Genomic DNA, 21,648 nt, shown 5'->3' with positions numbered 1-21,648 from the left:
ATACGTATTAAATGAACAATCTTAATTTTTGCAGCTGCCAAATTCCATTTTATTCGTTATCGTTGACAACACAAAAATTACTGCTCTGTTTGATAATGAAAAGCATGAGGAAGTGCAGTTTATCGTTGACGGGTGCGATAGTGGTATCACATGATCTGTTTGCGAAGGTAAAATATGTTTCAAAAACAGATATTGGCTTTTGAACATTACATACTAATTGAAACTTTACTCAACAGTCAATAAGAAAATCATTTTCTTTCGCTATGATATTATTTAATTTGCAATGAATTTATTCGAAGAGGATGGTTCTGATATTTGATTGCTGGATGAATAGAGAATAATTATTGCTTTGTAATTCTCTAATACTAATTATGATAATTAGTTTCTATAATGGAAAAGAATTTTGTACTTGAATCTGTATTTTGTATATTCATTTCTTTAATTAATACCAAACATTTGGAAATGTTTATTGATAATTCATTATCGAATAAATAATTTGACTTAAAGGAAAATTAGTTGGAGAAAATAATTGACGACTAGGAACTGAATATAATAATAAGATTAATAACATATATTAAATTATAACCCAGAAATAACTTTGATTGAAAATATTATAAAAATATGCAAAAAGCAATGAAGTCCTAACGTTTTAAAAAAACTTTGTCAATCTTCGTAATTCAAAAAATTGGGAATGTCGAAAAATTATTAAATGCAGTTTGCATCGGAGTACCGAAAATGTGTTTTGATAAATTTTATTGATAATCTATTTATTGCAACCTATATGTCTCACCAATATATCGACTGGGGTAGAGCATATGTTAGTCTATGTATGTATATGTATATATATATTCACACACATATAATACATACACACGCACACAACACATATGTCACATACATATAATATATACACACAGCCACACACATGTGTATATATATGCATATAATGAATCACGCTAATAATCTATGCCAGACAAATGTAATATTTTGTATTTTAATAAAATATGATTTTCATACATGAAAAATTCTTGAGAAAAATCATTTCTCTTTTCTTATGACATAGCTATTTTAGAACGAGATAATTCAATTAACTAATAGAAAATTAAGATAATAAGTATACTTGTCTGAAATTTTACGATAAAATCAAAAATGACAATGGACTGATTCGAGTGACTCACCCAGTACATTTGTTTGTATGAAAAATCGAAGATTGCTTTAGATTGATATCAACGTTGAAAGAACATCCTTTCACAACTTGTTAACGTTCGAATGAAAAGACTATAACGTTAACATATCAAGTACTTGAACTTTTTTCGATAATGTACAACATACGTCTGCTGCGTACAAGTGACGAAAGACAACTGCGACAGAAGGTAGCGGTCCGAAGGGGTGGGATCGCAACGCGCATGCGTTTGCAAGGGAAGGGTTGAAGTACTTTGTAATGCACCGATGGGGTAAGAAAATGAAATGATAGGTGGGAAGAGAACATATGTCAAATTATATGGTATTGTTCGGTGAAGGAGAAAAATCTATAAAAACTTTATATACATTTACGAGAAATTTCTATTTTCCATTTGAAAAAAATTTCTAGGCATAAGATCGAATTGAATTATTAAGTGGTCACTGGATGAGGAGTAATTGGAATTGTTATAGTGGTTAAATTATTTTGAAGCCGATCGATGTTTGAATATCACAACAGACAGCAGTATGCTTTTGACAGAGGAAGACTATATCGACAATGAATATTACGCTTACAATCGATTATTCTTTAGACTCCTCGGATTATGGCAACATCAGACATCGTGTAAACAATTCATTTACGTTTGTTTTATCAATCTTTTATTTTTCATCGAAACATTTGAACAGGTAAATTGCATTGACTCGGTTAATGTTCAGCTTGTTGATACAAATTTTGATAAAAATTTTATATAAATTATAAAGTGCGTAATCGAAAATTTTGACGTATAGTTCATTAAGCGTAAATAATATTGTGATTCATGTGTGTTTAGATTTACGCTCTTCTCACGCTAGAAAAAAAATTAATTTTGATAACCAAATTATTGGAAACTATCTTGCCAACTTTATGTTTCGGAGCGTGTTACTTGAATCTGTTGTGGAATGCTACAAATGTCCGTAGTTTGTAAAAAATTATTTTCCCTTTCTTTTTTTCTATAAGCTCTTGTATTACAAATAATGAATTTAAAAAGTATTGCAGATGAAGAAAATACTTTATCATATCAAATGCGATTGGAACGATCTGTCCAATAAACCGGAATTAATAATATTGAAAAAATATGCCAATGTAAGCAGACATTGTACAATTATAATCGCGGGTAAATAATATAACATAACTATATATGTTTGATATATAAATTTATTACTTTTATTAATTAACGCTTTTATTATTACAGTCTGCTTTTATCTTTATATATCCTTTTTGATTTTTCCTTCATTTTTCCATTACTTTCAATACACATTTGGTATAATAAACAAAACTGAATTCATTTTACCAATTCATCATAATCATTACATGAAAAACCAAGAACCATGTTATTTCGCTCTTTTCGAATATATAATTATAATAATTGTTTGCACGGTAGGGATTGCTAACTATTCAATGTTCATAGCTGTTATACAACATGCTTGTGCATTGTTTTACATCGTCGAGTAAGTAAATCACTAATTACGATCTAAATATTTCGCAGATCTTAATTTTAAATAAAACGAAAATATCTTTAATATAATATTTCACTATTTATCATTGATTTATCTTAGATGGAGGGTAAACGAAAGATTTAGAAAACCTCCACAAAATTTCTATTATGCCAATACTGACGATGAATTAGCTGAGGAAAAAGAATGGATAATCGGTATCATAGAATACTATAATAACGCGATTGAGTTTGTATCTGATTTTATAAACTGATCAGACTATTATACATACAATTTTATACTTACGAAATATTAATCGTTCAATATATCTTTTTTTACTCTTTCCAAGGTTTGTCCATTTATTGAAATCGTTTTACGAAGCAATTCATCTATTCGAAGAACTATTGGCGTTTACGTTTATCCTAGTAGATTATTTTTACGTAAGTAATATATATTCATACATTGAAAATAGAATTTAACATTCAGTTATATACCTCGTATAGGAAAATTCAAAAAAATTTGTTTCTAGTTATTTCAGATACTTTTTCTCACGTTTAACTTGACGGAAGCAATTGGAAAGCTCCTGTACGTTATTGGTTCATTGTTCGTAATATATGTTTACAGTTTTCTTGCACAGAAATTAATTGACCACAACGCCAACGTATTTCTAAAATTGTAGGTATTTCTATATTGCGAAGCGAGGACCAATAATTTCGTGCAGTTTCGATTTTATAACGAATATATACATGTCTCATTTTCTATGGCCCATTAGAACATTAGATGTGGCTAACACAAATTTGATTTTCTTTTCGAACAGATTCGAACGCAACATGTGCACTCGAAAAACCTGCAGACAGCGAATTGAACGTAATCTGGAATTTTTATCTTTCATTTGGTGAAAAAGATAAGTCTGACTTTTTACACATTCGTCGAGACTGCACGAACTTAAGGGCCAATCAGAAATTATTTTCAATTGTCAGACGGATCAACAGTACCAAATATGTTTAGATGTTTATTATATGAGAGATTTTAATTTTTTGCAGCTGCCAAATTCCGTTTTATTTGTTATCTTTGAGAACGCAAAAATTGTTACTCTGTTTGCTAATGAGCAGCATGAGGGTGTGCAGTATATCCCTGAAGGGTGCTATAGTTGTATCCCACGACCTTTTTGCAATGGTAAAATACTTTCTAATTATATAACTATGACATCGACTCAACAACATATACTAATAGAAATTTTTCTTTCTAGTTCATGCGTAAGGCATTCTCTTTCGCTATGGTATTGTATAGTTTGCAATAAATTTCATATTAAAAATGTCATATTAGTGATGGTTATATACAATCTTATAGATATAGAGTATTATAATCCATTTTTTTTTCCAAATAGTATTAATATAAATAAATGATTTTTCTTAATGTTTTTAATGATAATACTACATTTCTATCTGTCTATTTAACATTTCATAGGAGTAACAAAACTCAGGTGATCACTAAATAACTAAATAATTCAATATTGCTGGAATATCACTATTTCGTTGCATAATATAATATCTTAAAAATTTAGAAATTTATCGATGTTCATCGAACAATATGCGGTTCATAATATTTATAAAGAACACTTTCCCGTTAGAAGTGATTCACTCTATAAATTCATTTGTCCGAATGAACGAGGAAATTGATCAGTTATCCATTGACATAGATATTTGATAATTATTTTTTATCTCAGTTTGTCAAAATTCTAATGATTTTATATATATTCTGTTTAGAAAAAAACCAAAAAAATAATTTAAAAAGCAGAATAAACGATAACCATGTGAAGAAAACAATCCAGTGAAGAAAAAGAGAGAAAGATATGCTCTTAAGAAAGTATTCTTTATTCTATTCTCCTCTACTTTTGAAATAATAAATCCATTTTACCGAACATTATCATCATAAAACACAAAATTGTCCCAGCTTGCTGTAACTGATTGATCTTGTTCAAAATAAATATTCCTTAAGACAACTATTAACATGGAACCATTTGTCGAACATATATTTTATGTAATAGAAATTATCTATGAGCAATAATTATGATTACTTGTAATCTTCATAAATATGATTAACATAAATGAAATATTCTTGCGAAGAACTATTTCAGTTTGCTGTGATATAATTATTCTAGAATGAAATAATTGAAATAATTAAAGAAGAAAATAGAAACAGTAGGAACTGTTATAATCAACATATTCACGATAAAACTAAAAATAATATCGAACTGGTTAAAGTTACAGACTCACCCAGTAAATTGTTTGTATGAAAAATCGAAGACTACTTTAGATACATATCAACGATGAACGAAAGTTTGTTATCGACTTGTTAACGTTAGAATGACAGGACTATAACACTGAAAAGTCAAGTACTTAAATATTTTCGCTGACGTACGATATACGCCTGTTATGTTCGAGCGACGAAAGTGAACTGCGGGAGAATGAAGCGGTCCGAAGGGGTGGGATCGCAACGCGCATGCGTTTGCTGGAGAAGGGTTGGAGTGCTTCATAATGCAGTGATGGGGTAAGAAAATGAAATAATAACTGGGAAGAGATGCACGTGTCAAATTGCATGATATTGTTCGATAAAAAGGAAAAAGCCATAAGAACTTTATATGTACATTTTACGGGAAATTTCTATTCTCTATTTCAAGAAAATTTCTAGGCGTAAGATGGGACTGAATTATTAAATGGTCACTAGAAGAGGGATGATTGGAATAGTTAATGAAGGTACGTCTGCGTAGGGTTGAAATAAATCGATGTTGGGAAGTCACAACAAATAGCAGTATGCTTTCGAAGGGGGAAGACTCTATCGATAACGAGTATTACTCTTACAATCGTCGATTTTTTCGTCTGATTGGATTATGGCAGAGTCATACATCTTTTAAGAAAATGATTTACATTTCTTTCATTAATTTTATGCTAGCCGTGGGATCATTCGTACAGGTAAGCGTCCTAGAATTTGCTGTTGTTCGTTTGATTAAAAAAAATGTTTAATTTAATAAATAATGCCATGAATGGATTCTGCACTTTGATATATTGTTTAATAAGTATAAATAATGCGAAGTATTTATCTCTGTAGGTTTATTATCTCTTTACTTCAGAAAGAAAATTAATATCGATCACCAAATTATTGGAAACGACGTTACCTACTTTATGCTTCGGATTCTGCTATTACAATCTGTTGTTAAATGATGGAATTGTCCGTACTGCCTGATAAAATATTATCTTCATTTTTTTCATCAAATGACTCATGCCTTTATAATAATTAATTTAATACGTCTGCGTATAAATTTCAGATGAAGAAAATTCGTTATCGTATCAAATGCGATTGGCAAGTTCTACAAAACAAACCAGAATTGGAGATATTAAAGAAATATGCCGATGTTAGCAGACGTTGTACAATTATAATCGCAAGTAAGTAAAAATTATATATGCGGATTATAAAAATGTGTTGTAGTCATTAATTTATAAATTTTTACTCTTACAGTCTCCTTTTACCTATATGTCGCATTCTTGATATTTCCATCCGTATTATGTATTTTTCAATATATTTTCGGTACTATGAGTACTACGGAATTAATATTACCATTTCATGTTGAATATTTCATGAAAAATCAAATGAAGTACTATTTCGCTCTTTTTACCGAATATGTAATTATAATAATCATTTGTACCGTAGGGATTGCTAACTATTCAATGTTTATAGCGGTTATACAACACGCTTGTGCACTTTTTCTTATCATGGAGTAAGTAAACTATTAATGAGGATGTAAATATTTTTGAAGAGAAGCATCCTTAGTATAATGTATTTGAAGATTTATCATTGACTTATCTTAGGTGGAAAGTAAACGAAAGATTTAAAAAACCTCCACAAAATTTCTATTATGCCAGTTCTAACGATGAATTAGCCGAGGAAAAAGAATGGATAATCGGTATCATAGAATTATATAATAATGCGATTGAGTTTGTATCTGATTTTACGAACTTATAAATTTATCTCTCATACAATTTGGCAATTACGAAATATTTATCGTTCTATATTTTTTTTTTGCTAATTTCCTTCAAGGTTTGTCCATTTATTGAAATCGTTTTACGAAGCAATTCATCTTTTGGAAGAATTTTTGGCGTTTATATTTATTCTGGTAGATTATTTTTACGTAAGTAATATATACGTGTACTGAGAAAAAAAAATTTTGTTTTCTATTATATAGATAGTATCGAGAATTGTCAAAAAAATAGATAATTTTAGTTGTTTCAGGTACTTACTTTTAACTTTAACGCGACCGAAGCAATTGCAAAAATTCTATACATTGTGGGTTCACTGTTCGTAATATATGTCTACAGTTACCTTGCACAAAAATTAATTGATCACAACGTTAACGTTTTTCTACGATTGTAAGTATTTCTATATCGTGAAGCGAGCTACAATAATTTCGTGCAGTTTCGATTTTATAACGAATATATACATATCTCATTTTCTATGGCCCATTAGAACATTAGATGTGGCTAACACAAATTTGATTTTCTTTTCGAACAGATTCTAACGCAACATGTGCACTCGAAAAACCTGCAGACAGCGAATTGAACGTAATCTGGAATTTTTATCTTTCATTTGGTGAAAAAGATAAGTCTGACATTTTACACATTCGTTGAGACTGCACGATCTTAAGGGCCAATCAGAAATAATTTTCAATTATCAGACGGATTAACAGTACCAAATATGTTTAGATGTTTATTACATGAGAGATTTTAATTTTTTGCAGCTGTCAAATTCCGTTTTATTCGTTATCATTGAGAACGCAAAAATTGTTGCTCTCTTTGATAATGAACAGCATGAAGGTGTGCAGTATATCCCTGAAGGGTGCTATAGTTGTATCCCATGACCTTTTTGCAACGGTAAAATACTTTCTAATTATATAACTATGACATCGACTCAACAACATATACTGATAGAAATTTTTCTTTCTAGTTCATGCGTAAGGCGTTCTCTTTCGCTATGGTATTGTATAGTTTGCAATGAATTTCATATTTAAAAATGTCATGTTAGTGATTGTTATATACAGTCTCATAGAAATAAAGTATCATTATTCGTATTTTTTTCCACATAGTAATAATATAAATAAATGATTTTTCTTAATTTTTTAATAATAATAGTATTACGTTCCAATTTGTCTGATTTAATATTTCTTTCGAATAACATACTTTAGGTGATTCTTAAATAACTAAGTAAATGTTTTTGTAATTATCTATTGCCGTAAAATTTATATGTAATACAACTATTTCGTAGTATAATGTAATATCCTGAATATTTGCTGTTTATCGACATTCATTGAAAACATACGTTTCATAATATTGATGAAAAACTCTGTGCTATATGTGGTGATTCACTCTGCAGTTTCGTATGTCCGAATAGTAAGAAAAATCAACAATTGACAATTATTTTTCATCTTCGATTGTTAAAATTCTAATGATTTTATATATCTAGTTTTTAGAAAAAATCGAAAAAATAAAAAGAAAATGAATAATGGAAGATTATGAAATCTGACAAAAAAAAGGAAAAGATATACTTTTAGGAAAGTATTCTTTGAACTAGTCTCCATTACACTTGGAATACTATACCTATTGTGGATATTTGAAGATTATTCCTTTTCCAGTTTGTTAAAATTCTAATGATGTCATATATGTTATTCAGAAAAAATGGAAAAAATAAAAAGAAAATGGATAATGGAAGATTATGAAATCTCATGAAAAAAAAAAAGACAAAAAGATATGCTCTTAGGAAAGTATACTTTAAAGTATTCTCCACTACCCTTGAAATAATATAACTATTGTCCCGAAAATAAGAAACATTATCACAGTAAAACGAAAAATTGAACCATGTTGCTGTAACTGACTGACCCTGTTCAAAATGAATCGTTGAGAAAATTACTGACATGGAATCACTAATTGACGTACATATATTATGCATAAAAGATAATCTAAACCCAATAATTATGATTACTTGTATTCCTCATAAATATGATTATAATACATGAAACATATTCGCCAAGAATCATTTAAGTTAATTGTGATACAGCTATTTTAGAATGAAATAATTGAAATAATTAAAAAAGAAAATAGAAATAGTAGGAAATAATATAATCAACAAATTCACGATAAAACTGAAAATAATACCGAACTGGTTAAAGTTACAGACTCACCCAGTAAATTGTTTGTATGAAAAATCGAAGACTACTTTGGATACATATCAACGATGAACGAAAGTTTGTTATCGACTTGTTAACGTTAGAATGACAGGACTATAACACTGAAACGTCAAGTACTTAAATATTTTCGCTGACGTACGATATACGCCCGTTATGTTCGAGCGACGAAAGTGAACTGCGGGAGAACGAAGCGGTACGAAGGGGTGGGATCGCAACGCGCATGCGTTTGCTGGAGAAGGGTTGGAGTGCTTTATAATGCAGTGATGGGGTCAGAAAATGAAATAATAACTGGGAAGAGATGCACGTGTCAAATTGCATGATATTGTTCGATAAAAAGGAAAAAGCCATAAGAACTTTATATATACATTTTACGGGAAATTTCTATTCTTTATTTCAAGAAAATGTCTAGGCGTAAGATGGGACTGAATTATTAAATGGTCACTAGAAGAGGGATGATTGGAATAGTTAATGAAGGTACGTCTGCGTAGGGTTGAAATAAATCGATGTTGGGAAGTCACAACAAATAGCAGTATGCTTTCGAAGGGGGAAGACTCTATCGATAACGAGTATTACTCTTACAATCGTCGATTTTTTCGTCTGATTGGATTATGGCAGAGTCATACATCTTTTAAGAAAATGATTTACATTTCTTTCATTAATTTTATGCTAGCCGTTGGATCATTCGTACAGGTAAGTCGTATAATTCGTTATTGTTCATTTGATTCATAAAAATTTTAAATTTAATAAATTATACCACGAATGGATTCTGCACTTTGATATATTGTTTAATAAGTATAAATAATGCGAAGTATTTATCTCTGTAGGTTTATTATCTGTTTACTTCAGAAAGAAATTTTATTTCGATCACAAAATTATTGGAAACAACGTTGCCCACTTTATGCTTCGGATTCTGCTATTACAATCTGTTGTACAATGATGGAATTGTCCGTACTGCGTGATAAAATATTATCTTCATTTTTTCCAAATGACTCATTCCTTTATAATAATTAATTTAATACGTCTGTGTATATATTTCAGATGAGGAAAATTCGTTATCGTATAAAATGTGATTGGGAAATCTTAGAAAACAAACCAGAATTAGAGATATTAAAGAAATATGCCGAGGTTAGCAGGCGTTGTACAATTATAATCGCAAGCAAGTAAGAATTATATATACGGATTATAAAAATATGTTCTAGACATTAACTTATAAATTTTTACTCTTACAGTCTCCTTTTACCTATATGATGTATTTTTCATATTTCCATCCGTATTATGTATTTTTCAATATATTTTCGGTACTATGAGTCCGACGGAATTAATACTACCATTTCGGCTTGAGAATTTCATGAAAAATCAAATGAAATACTATTTCATTCTTATCATCGAATATGTAATTATAATAATCTGTTCTACCGTAGGTATTGCTAACTATTCAATGTTTATAGCGGTTATACAACATGCTTGTGCACTTTTCCTTATCATGGAGTAAGTAAATTATTTATGAGGTTATAAATATTTTTGAATGTAACATCCTTTGTATAATATATTCGATGATTTATCACTGACATCTTAGGTGGAAAGTAAACGAAAGATTTAAAAAACCTCCACAGAATTTCTATTATGCCAATACTAACGATGAATTAGCCGAGGAAAGAGAATGGATAATCGGTATCATAGAATTCTATAATAAGGCGATTGAGTTTGTATCTGATTTTACGAACTTCCAAATTTATCTCTCAAGCAATTTGGCAATTACGAAATATTAATCGTTCTATATTTTTTTTTCTAATTCCCTTCAAGATTTGTCCAATTATTGAAATCGTTTTACGAAGCAATTCACCTTTTGGAAGAACTTTTGGCGTTTATAGTTATTCTGGTAGATTATTTTTACGTAAGTAATATATATATGCACTGAGAAAAAAAAATTTTATTTTCTATTATATAGATAGTATCGAGAATTGTCAAAAAATAGATAATTTTAGTTGTTTCAGGTACTTTCTTTTAACTTTAACGCGACCGAAGCAATTGCCAGAATTCTATACATTGTGGGTTCATTGTTCGTAATATATGTCTATAGTTATCTTGCACAAAAATTAATTGATCACAACGTTAACGTTTTTCTACGATTGTAAGTATTTCTATATCGCGAAGCGAGGTACAATAATTTCGTGCAGTTTCGATTTTATAACGAATATATACATATCTCATTTTCTATGGCCCATTAGAACATTAAATGTGGCTAACACAAATTTGATTTTCTTTTCGAACAGATTCGAACGCAACATGTGCACTCGAAAAACCTGCAGACAGCGAATTGAACGTAATCTAGAATTTTTATCTTTCATTTGGTGAAAAAGATAAGTCTGACATTTTACACATTCGTTGAGACTGCACGATCTTAAGGGCCAATCAGAAATTATTTTCAATTATCAGACGGATCAACAGTACCAAATATGTTTAGATGTTTATTATATGAGAGATATTAATTTTTTGCAGCTGTCAAATTCCGTTTTATTCGTTATCATTGAGAACGCAAAAATTGTTGCTCTCTTTGATAATGAACAGCATGAGGGTGTGCAGTATATCCCTGAAGGGTGCTATAGTTGTATCCCACGACCTTTTTGCAACGGTAAAATACTTTCTAATTATATAACTATGACATCAACCCAACAATATATACTAATAGAAATTTTTCTTTCTAGTTCATGCGCAAGGCATTCTCTTTCGCTATGGTATTGTATAGTTTGCAATAAATTTCATATTAAAAATGTCATATTAGTGATGGTTATATACAATCTTATAGATATAGAGTATTATAATCCATTTTTTTTCCAAATAGTATTAATATAAATAAATAATTTTTCTTAATGTTTTTAATGATAATACTACATTTCTATGTCTATTTAACATTTCATAGGATTAACAAAACTTAGGTGATCATTAAATAACTAAATAATTCAATATTACTGGAATATCACTGTTTCGTTGTATCATGTAATATCCCAAAACTTTTGTAATTTATCGACATTCATCGAACAACATGCTTTTCATAATAATGATGATTAACTCGGCCCCGTTTGAAATGATTTAACCTGTAGATTCGTTTATCCGATAAATACGAAAAATCGATCAGTTATCCATTCATATGGATATTTGACGATTATTGCTTTCCCAGTGTGTTAAAATTCTAATAATTTTATATATATATATGCTGTTAGGAAAAAATCGAAAAAATAGTAAGAAAGTGAATAATCAAAGTTTACGAAATCTTGTGAAAAAACAATGAGAAAAAGATATGCTCTTGAGAAAATATTTTTTGAACTATTCTCCACTACCCTTGAAATAATATAACTATTGTCCCGTAAATAATAAATATTATTACAATAAAACGAAGGATTATACTGGATTGATACAATTGAATCACCCTGTACAAAGTCAACAATCGTTGAGACAGCTACTGACATGTAATCACTATTTGTCGTACACATATTATGTATCAGAAATAATCTACGTGAAATAATTATGATTACTAGTATTCTTCATAATCATGATTATAATACATGAATAATTCTCGTCAAAATTCATTTACATTTTCTTATCATTCAGCAATTCTAGAATGAGACAATTAAAATAATACGATCTCTTGATCTAAATAAAACGACTTTTCTCGATAAAACTAAAAATAATAATAGACTGACATTAGTGACTCACTCAGTGAATTTATATAAACATTCGTTTATATAAACAACAACATTGCACCATCATTTATCACTTCATTACATTATTCACTTATTAACATTCGAAGTATAGAACTATAACTCAAGTATTTAAACTTTTTTCGCTGGAGTATATTACACGTCCGTTTTGATCGAACGACGAAAGCAAACTGTGGGAGAATGAAGCATTCAGAAGGGGTGGGTTCGCAACGCGCATGCGCTTGCGGTTGAAGGGTTGAAGTACTTTATAATGCAAGAACGGGGTAAGAAAATGAAATAATAACTGGGAAGGGATACATATGTTAAATTGTATGATATTGCTCGATAAAAAAGAAAAAACCGTAAGAACTTTATGTACGTTTTACGGGAAATTTCTATTTTCTATTTGAAAAAAATTTCAAGACGTAAAATCGGATTGAATTATTAAATGCTCTTTGTGAGAGGGATTAGAATAGTTAATGAAGATATATATGCGTGGGGTTGAAGTCAATCGATGTTGGGAAGTCTCGACAAACGGCAGTATGCTTCTGGAGGAAGATTATTATAGCGAGAACGTGTATTACTCTTACAATCGTCTATTATTTAAACTCCTTGGATTATGGAAATATCAGACATCGTCTAAACAATTGTTTTACGTTTGCTTTATCAATCTTTTGATTAGCATTGGATCATTCGTACAGGTATGCTACATTGACTCGATTAATACCTAACTCGTTTATATTGTTTTTAAATCAAATAAATGATGTGGTGCGTAATTGAAAATTTGGTCGTATAGTTTTCTAAATGTAAATAATATTGTCGATGTTATGTGTTTAGGTTTACATTCTTTTTACGTTCGAAAAAAAATTAATTTCGATCACCAAATTATTGGAAACTACCTTGCCAACCTTATGCTTCGGAGCGTGTTACATAAATCTCTTGTGGAATGCTGCAAATGTCCGTAATTTGCAACAAATTATTTTCCCTTTCCTTTTTTCCATAAGCTCTTGCATTACAAATAATTAATTTAAAAAATATTTCAGATGAAGAAAATACTTTATCGTATCAAATGCGATTGGAACGATCTGTCCAATAAACCGGAATTAATAATATTGAAAAAATATGCCAATGTAAGCAGACATTGTACAATTATAATCGCGGGTAAATAATATAACATAACTATATATGTTTGATATATAAATTTATTACGATTATTAATTAACGCTTTTATTATTACAGTCTGCTTTTATCTTTATATTTCCTTTTTAATCTTTCCTTCATTTTTTCTTAATTTTCAATACACTTTTGGTATAATAAATAAAACTGAATCGATGTTACCAATTCGTATTGACTATTACATGAAAAATTTAGAACCGTACTATTTAGCTCTTTTTGAATATGTAGTTATAATAATTATTTGTACGGTGGGTATTGCTAATTATTCAATGTTCATAGCTGTTATACAACATGCTTGTGCTCTTTTTTACATCGTCGAGTAAGTAAATCACTAATCAAAATTCAGAAATATTTTGAAAGAGAAATATCTTTGATATAATACATTTGTCGATTTATCATTGATTTATCTTAGGTGGAGAGTAAATGAAAGATTTAAAAAAAATCCTCATCATTTCTATTATGCGAATAATAATAGTGAATTAGCCGAGGAAAATGAATGGATAATCGATGTCATAGAATTCTATAATAACGCGGTTAAGTTCGTATCTGATTTTACGAATTTGTAGGTTTATTATTCATAGAATTTGCAACATACGAAATATTAATCATGCAATATTTCTTTTTTCATTCCTTTCAAGGTTTGTCCATTTATTGAAATCTTTTTACGAGACAATTGAACTCTTCGAAGAATTATTAGTGCTTGTATTTCTACTGGTAGATTATTTTTACGTAAGTAACAGATATCTATGTCAAAGGAAAATTTTAATTTTCAATTATATACCCCGTGTCGGAAAGTGAAGAGATATCGTTTTCTAGTTATTTCAGGTATTTTCTTTTAGCCTTAATAAAACCGAAGGAATAACAAAACTCTTGTATGTGATTGGATCTATTTCCGTAATATATATATACTTTTACCTTGCTCAAAAATTAATCGATCACAACGTCAACGTATTTATAAAACTGTAAGTATTTTTATTTCGTTAAACTAGATCGAATAATTCGCAGTTTCCATTTCATATTAAATATATACATATCTCGTTTATTATTAACTGTTAAATCGTTCGATGGAAACAGCACATATACGCTACTTTTCGAACGGATCCTGATAAAGCATCAGAAAGTTAGAATTTGTCGGATGTGAATTGAACAGATTCACCAATTGAAACTTTTCATTTTGAAAAACAAATAAATCTGACTATTTTCATATTTTTCAAAACCGCACGAACTTAAGGACCAATCGGAAATTTGTTTATATTATTCGATCATTTTTGCAGATATGTATTATATTTTGAATATTAATTTTTGTAGCTGTCAAATTCCGTTTTATTCGTTATCATTAAAAACACAGAAATTGTTATTTCTGTTGATAATGAACAGCATGAGGAAGTGCAGTTTATCGCTGATGGGTGCGATAGTTGTATCGCATGATCTTTTTGCAAAGGTGAAATATTTTTTACTAATAGTTTTTGGCTTTTGAGCATTACGGACTAATTAAAATCTATCTTAACAGTCAATACGAAAATCATTTTCTTTCGCTACGGTATTACGTAATTTGCAATGAATTTCATCGAAGAGAATGGCTTATGATATTTGATTGCTGGATCGTGATATATAAATGCAGAATAATTGTTCCGTTGTAATTCTCGGATACTATTTATAATAATTAATTTCTATTGGGGAAGATATATTGGAATCTATATATTTACATTTTTTCTTTTTTTTCTTTTTTCTTTTCTTAAGACTTTTTTTTTGTATGACGAAAATTTGTGTGTTTTCAATAAAGAAAACATTTTCAAATAAGTAATTTGAATTTAAAAGAAGATGAAGAATTTATGCAAAATACTGAATGTAATAATAGGAATAATAAAAGCAAATATTTAATTATCTCCCAGAAATGATGTTAATTGAGAATATTATAAAAATATGCAAAAAACGACGAAGTTACAATACTTAAAAAAAGGTATGTTAATCTTCGTAACTCGAGATGTCGGGAAAAACAAAAAAATTATTAAATGCATTGTGCATTCAAGTTTCATAAATTTTTTTTCTATACTTGATTGATAAATCGATCAATCGCAATGTATATGTCTGACCAATCTACTTACTGACGGACACCCTATATACACACACACATAAATATCTATACTATGTGTCAAAGGACTAATCTACCCGTAATAATTATATTTACTTATATTATTCTAAAATATGATTTTATGATTTTAATACATGAAAAATTCTTATCAATAGTCACTCGTGTTTTGATATGATACAACTATTCTAAAATGAGATAACTGAAATAATTAAAAAAAAAAAAATTGGAATAGTAAGAACGATTATCCTGATCATTTTGACGATAAAATTAAAAATACTACTGGACTGATACAAATTACAGACTCACCCAGTAAATTTGTTTGCTTGAAAAATTGTAGATTTGTTTATATAGATATCAACATTGAACGAATATTTGTAATACTTGCACTTTTGAACGTGCAAGTGATAGAACTATAACTCGAACATGTTAAGTACTTAAACTATTTTTGCTAAAGTACACTACTTGCTAAGTACACGTCCATTATGTTCGAACTACGAAAATAAACTGCTGGAGAATGATATGTCCTAAAGGGGTAAGTTTGTAACGCGCATGCTCTTATGGAAGAAGGGTTGAAATGATGGGATAAGAAATTGAAATAATAAAATAATGTAGCATAAAATGATATAATAGCGTAATAATAGAATGGAAATGAAATAGTATAGTAATGAGAGAGACATAGGTTTTTAATCGTATATAATTTATTAAAATTATAGAACTTTTTTATTGAACTATATAGATAAAATTCTATAAAAGAAATTACGTATAATATAAAAATTCTTATTCTTTTTGATAACGAATAGCATGCTTATTATGCTTTGACGATGAATAGCATAAATAGGATAAGCTGATTCCTTTGCTTTGATGAATTATTATAAAAAATAAATAAATAAATGATAAATAAAAAGAACAACGTGTACTAATCGAAATCTTTTTTAATATTTAATGCTCACTCTAATAGTCGCTTTTATTCGTCATATTTTTTTTTTTTTTTTAATAAATAAAAATGTATAATAAATAATTTTATTATAGAAAATATTTTTATTATAAAATAATAATGTATAATTCATTGTAATAATGTAATGAATTTGATCGGGAAAAAACAAATCATGATGGTAAATTATTAATACATAGCGATGACTATAATGAAGTATAATTATTTTCTCGTATATTAAATATATATAAATAAATTCATTTTACATTAATTTGCAAATTAAAAATTAAAATTAATTAACCCATTCGAGGATAGAAGTTTGCGTACGTAAGTTTTATGGTTTCTTAGAAAGAAATTACGAACGTTCTATCGATTTTTTTTTACATGTTGGTCATTGTCAAGGTCATTTGAAGGGTCAACTTTCTTTCTTTCTTTCTTTTTCTGTGTCTGTATTTTTTGCAGGAATCTACATCTTGACTGATGGTTCTTATTTCGTGGGAATTAAAGAAGTTACTTTTATATGGGATATCTTTCTTCTTTCTTTTTAAAACAAAATAATTATTACAAAAACATTTATGTACGTATATACACATTAATACACACACACACCATACGTATGAATTATGATGAAATATAAATATTTTTTTTTCTTTTCATTAAAATATTTTTACAAAAAAAAATTTAGATAGATATATATATATGTGTGTATATATATATATATATATATATATATATATATATATATATATAATTTAGATACATTTAAATCTTGAAAAGTGAAAGTGAAAGTATTTCGATAAAATAATAAAAAATTAGAAAAAGAAATTATGGAAAAGATGAATTTTTTATAAAAAATTTAATAAATGATAATAATTGTGTTGTAATGTTATTATAAAAAGGAATACATTCGCACATATCTTCGCGTATGTAAATATATATATTTTATAGAAATATTTTTACCAAAATTTTTTTAATCAAAATTTAAATTTAAGCATATATATATATAATTATAGTTTATAAAAATATTTTACAGGAAGAAAAATAAAATAAAAATGAAAGAAAAAAGGAAATAAAAAGATGAAATGAAGAGTTATCTTTTATCGAATCTCTAAGAGAAAATATAGAAAAGTATTTCGATATGCATATACATATACATATACATACACCTACACATATACTACATATATACATATATACCCATACAATATCATTTAATACAAATATTTCGTCGAAAAAGAATCAATTCAAAACTAAACGAACAAATCAAAAACTACAAAATGAAACGCGAGAAACTGTTTTCTTTTATAAAAAAAAAAAAAAAAAAAGTAATAAAAAGGAAAAAGAAGAAAGAAAAAAGAGAAAAGAAAAACAAAACAAAACAAAATAAAATAAAACAAAGTAAAACAGTAAAAGTGAAACAAAATGGATGAACGACCGACGAATAAACGACTGAAAGAAACGAACGGAAATAAAAATGAAAATGAAAAAAGAAGAAGAAGAAGAAGAAGAAGAAGAAAGAAAAAAGAAAAACAAAACAAAACAAAATAAAATAAAACAAAGTAAAACAGTAAAAGTCAAACAAAATGGATGAACGACCGACGAATAAACGACTGAAAGAAACGAACGGAAATAAAAATGAAAATGAAAGAAGAAGAAGAAAGAAAAAAGAAAATCAAAACAAAACAAAACAAAATAAAATAAAACAAAGTAAAACAGTAAAAGTGAAACAAAATGGATGAACGACCGACGAATAAACGACTGAGAGAAACGAACGGAAATAAAAATGAAAATGAAAGAAGAAGAAGAAGAAGGAAAAGAAAACGACTATATATCAAAAATATTCAAATATTATTAAATATTCTCTATCTTAGAGTTTCTACAAAAAAAAAAAAGAAAACAAAAAAGGTTAGATACAAGGATTATCGTGACGAAGTGTTCGTACGTGAAGAGCACTCGCGCGCGCGCACTTACTCTGACATTCACGCCAGATAAATGCCGAAGGGTTTATTTATCGGCACGCGGCAGAGCCGCGTGCCGTGGGTTCCTTTAAAGCTTAAGAAAAGGTAAGGCAAATAATTTTTCTCTGATTCCAAGGAAGAGGATAGGTTATATGGTGGGAGGTAAGGGATGGGTGGTTGGATAAGTGGTAAAGGGGGTGGGAGAGGGGGAGGAGAATATCCAAGAAGAACCGAGATACCGACGCCACTACTACGTTACATTCCACCAAGGATCTCTGGATCCTTCCAGAAGATCCACAACGATCTTCTTCTTCTTCTTCTTCTTCTTCTTCTTCTTCTTCTTCTTCTTCTTCTTCTTCTTCTTCTTCTTCTTGTTGAAGTTTAAGAGAGAAGGTAAAAGAGGTCCTTGGTTAAGGGCCCCTCTTCTCTCTCTCTCACTCTCTTTCTCTTTCTCTCTTTCTCTCTCTCTCTCTCTTTTTCTCTCTCTCTTTCTCTTTCTTTCTTATTCACACGCCGCAGTATAGCACCCACCATATAAAACTGCTCCCTGAGTTTGGTTTAAAGGTCAGAGATCATCTTAGTTGACCCGATAAAGATCTCTCACGGTAACGCCGCGAATATCTCACATGTCTATTACGATATTTCGCTTATCGATTTTTACGTCAATGTCCAATGGCCGTTTGCCTTTCCCTTCCCCATTCCACCCTTTCAAACGCGTTTCATCCTATCCGCGCACTTTTTAATTTATTCGTTTATTTGTTGATCGACAGAATACTTTAATGTTGTTTTTCTTATACGTCATCCTTTTTTTTACTCTAATGTGTGTGTGTGTGTGTGTGTGTGTTTAAGTGATCGGAAATGATTGAAAGTATTTGGATAGGGCCAAAAGTATTCGTGTAATTTTATAAATTGATCGTCCATCACTGTGATTATTTAAACTGATTCTTGTTTTACAGATTTCAAAACTAAAAATTGGCGCTGTGCAAAATTGCAATCTTAATAACGGGTCTGCGAATTGTCACGAGGAGGAATAATTTACTTTTTAAGATCAGTTAAGTAATCGTTATTATCCATCTTAAAAAAAAAATATATATATATCTTATAATATTACCATAAGTATTTGTAATTGAGACATGTAGTTTGTAATTAACAGGCTGAATTTAACAATTTAGAGATCACGGATTTTGATATACCGTCGTGTACGATGGAAAAGTATGTTCCGTCGAAAACGGAAGCACGAGTCGGACGTTTTCGTCGAGGCATACGCGTTAATTTCGAAAGATGATAATTAGCCTTTTACGGTACACGGCCAAACCCAGTACACATTGTGTCTGACTCTCTGTGAGGTTCTCTTTCTCTCTCTCTCTCTCTCTCTCTCTCTTTCTCTTTCACTCTATCTCTCTATCTCTTTCTCTCATTGCTAAGGAAATCTCGCAATACATTTTAGGCCCGATAGCCCCCACCCTACCACAGTTTACCCCATCGTACCCCCTGCACCCCTCACCCAAACTTCATTCCTTATATATTCCCCCCATCATCATTCCCTTCTAACGCGTTGCGAAAAAGTGAAATGTGTGTTGTACCAATGCGTTTCCATTGTTGTTTTACGGGAAGGCGTAAAACGGGGCAAGGTTGAATTCGTGATCGTTCGAAAGAGTTCTCTCTCTCTCTTTCTCTCTTTTTATAACGAATTATCACCTCTAAATCCTGCAATATATGTGTATATATTCGAACTTAATATATTTATATTTATACAATTATATTTATATATATAATAATATATATATATATTTATATACGTACGTCTATATACCTATTAGATCAGAAATCTTTAGATCTGATTAATCTGATAAAAACAGATTAGATGAAACATCTTTAAGAGAGTTAAAAATCAGTAAATGGTGCAGAAATTGATGGGCGGGGTTAAAAATTAATAGGCGGGGCTAAGAACTGATAGGCGGAGTCAGAAATTGGTGGGCGGTGCTAAGAATGTATGGGCGGTGCCAAAAGTTGATATGCAAGGACGACAATTTTTAAACAGTGCCAAAAATCAGTAAGTGGGGCCAAAAGTTTATAGGCGGGATTAAAACTCGATAGGCGTGGCGTGAGATCGATAGGCGGAGCCAAAATCGGTAGGTGGAGCCAAAAATCTTTAGATAAAGTCAAGAATCAGTAGGTGCGGCCACAAATTGGTAGGTGGAGCTAAAAATCAGTAGGCGGAACTAAAAATCGGTAGGCGGGTCAAAAATAAATATTTTGTAAAATCAATAACTTTCTTTTCGATCGCTATTTCAATCGAATTTTTTCGATATTATAATTAATTGACAGACTTGCGAGAATAGTTAAATTTAAAAAAAGCTTATCTCAATTAGTCTCGAATAGAAGTGATTGATTTTTTAAATCAGTTCTTTCAAAATCAGAAATTGTGGCCCAAGTGTTAAAACATTCTTACATGTATACTTACATATAAATTTATGTACAATAAATCATATGAAATGAATATGAATTAAAATACAGAACTAACACAATAAAACTCAAAATAGAAACGCGATAAATTTGTTAAAAGTTTGATCCAAAGAGAATAATTCTTTTTCCCTTTCTTTTTCTTCTATTTTGGTCTTGTTGAAAAAAAAAAAATCGTATCTCACTCGTATTTCCAACAAGATAAGATAAAAACAATATCCATTCTCGAATCTCGTCGTTTACATCTCACGTAATAAAAATCACTCGAGCAGTCAAAACGCTCGATCAATTCAATTCTCTCATTCCAACACATCAACATTCCTTATCAATTCCCACATCGTTCATTAACACATTAATGATCTATGCGATTAGATATCAAACTTCATAGAATTACGAAATAATAACGTAGTACTGATAATATTTAATATCCTTACGATTCTTAA

At 29.4% G+C, this 21,648-nt stretch overlaps 2 long non-coding RNA genes across 2 annotated transcripts; both read left to right on the top strand.

Moving 5' to 3' along the window:
- Positions 1-9,356: 9,356 nt before the first annotated feature.
- LOC127072447 (uncharacterized) lies at positions 9,357-10,010 on the top strand. Its single transcript, XR_007785435.1, has 3 exons — positions 9,357-9,577; positions 9,712-9,831; positions 9,926-10,010. It is a non-coding gene; the product is annotated as an uncharacterized LOC127072447 (long non-coding RNA).
- A 263-nt stretch (positions 10,011-10,273) lies between these two features.
- On the top strand, positions 10,274-10,781 carry LOC127072319 (uncharacterized). The gene is made up of 3 exons (XR_007785346.1): positions 10,274-10,375; positions 10,464-10,589; positions 10,691-10,781. It is a non-coding gene; the product is annotated as an uncharacterized LOC127072319 (long non-coding RNA).
- The last annotated feature ends 10,867 nt before the right edge of the window (positions 10,782-21,648 follow it).

This window comes from Vespula vulgaris, chromosome 25 (assembly GCF_905475345.1).
Source record: "Vespula vulgaris chromosome 25, iyVesVulg1.1, whole genome shotgun sequence".
Classification (NCBI taxonomy): domain Eukaryota; kingdom Metazoa; phylum Arthropoda; class Insecta; order Hymenoptera; family Vespidae; genus Vespula; species Vespula vulgaris.
Note: the sequence above shows the minus strand (reverse complement) of the source record. Positions and strands in the feature narration are given on the sequence as shown.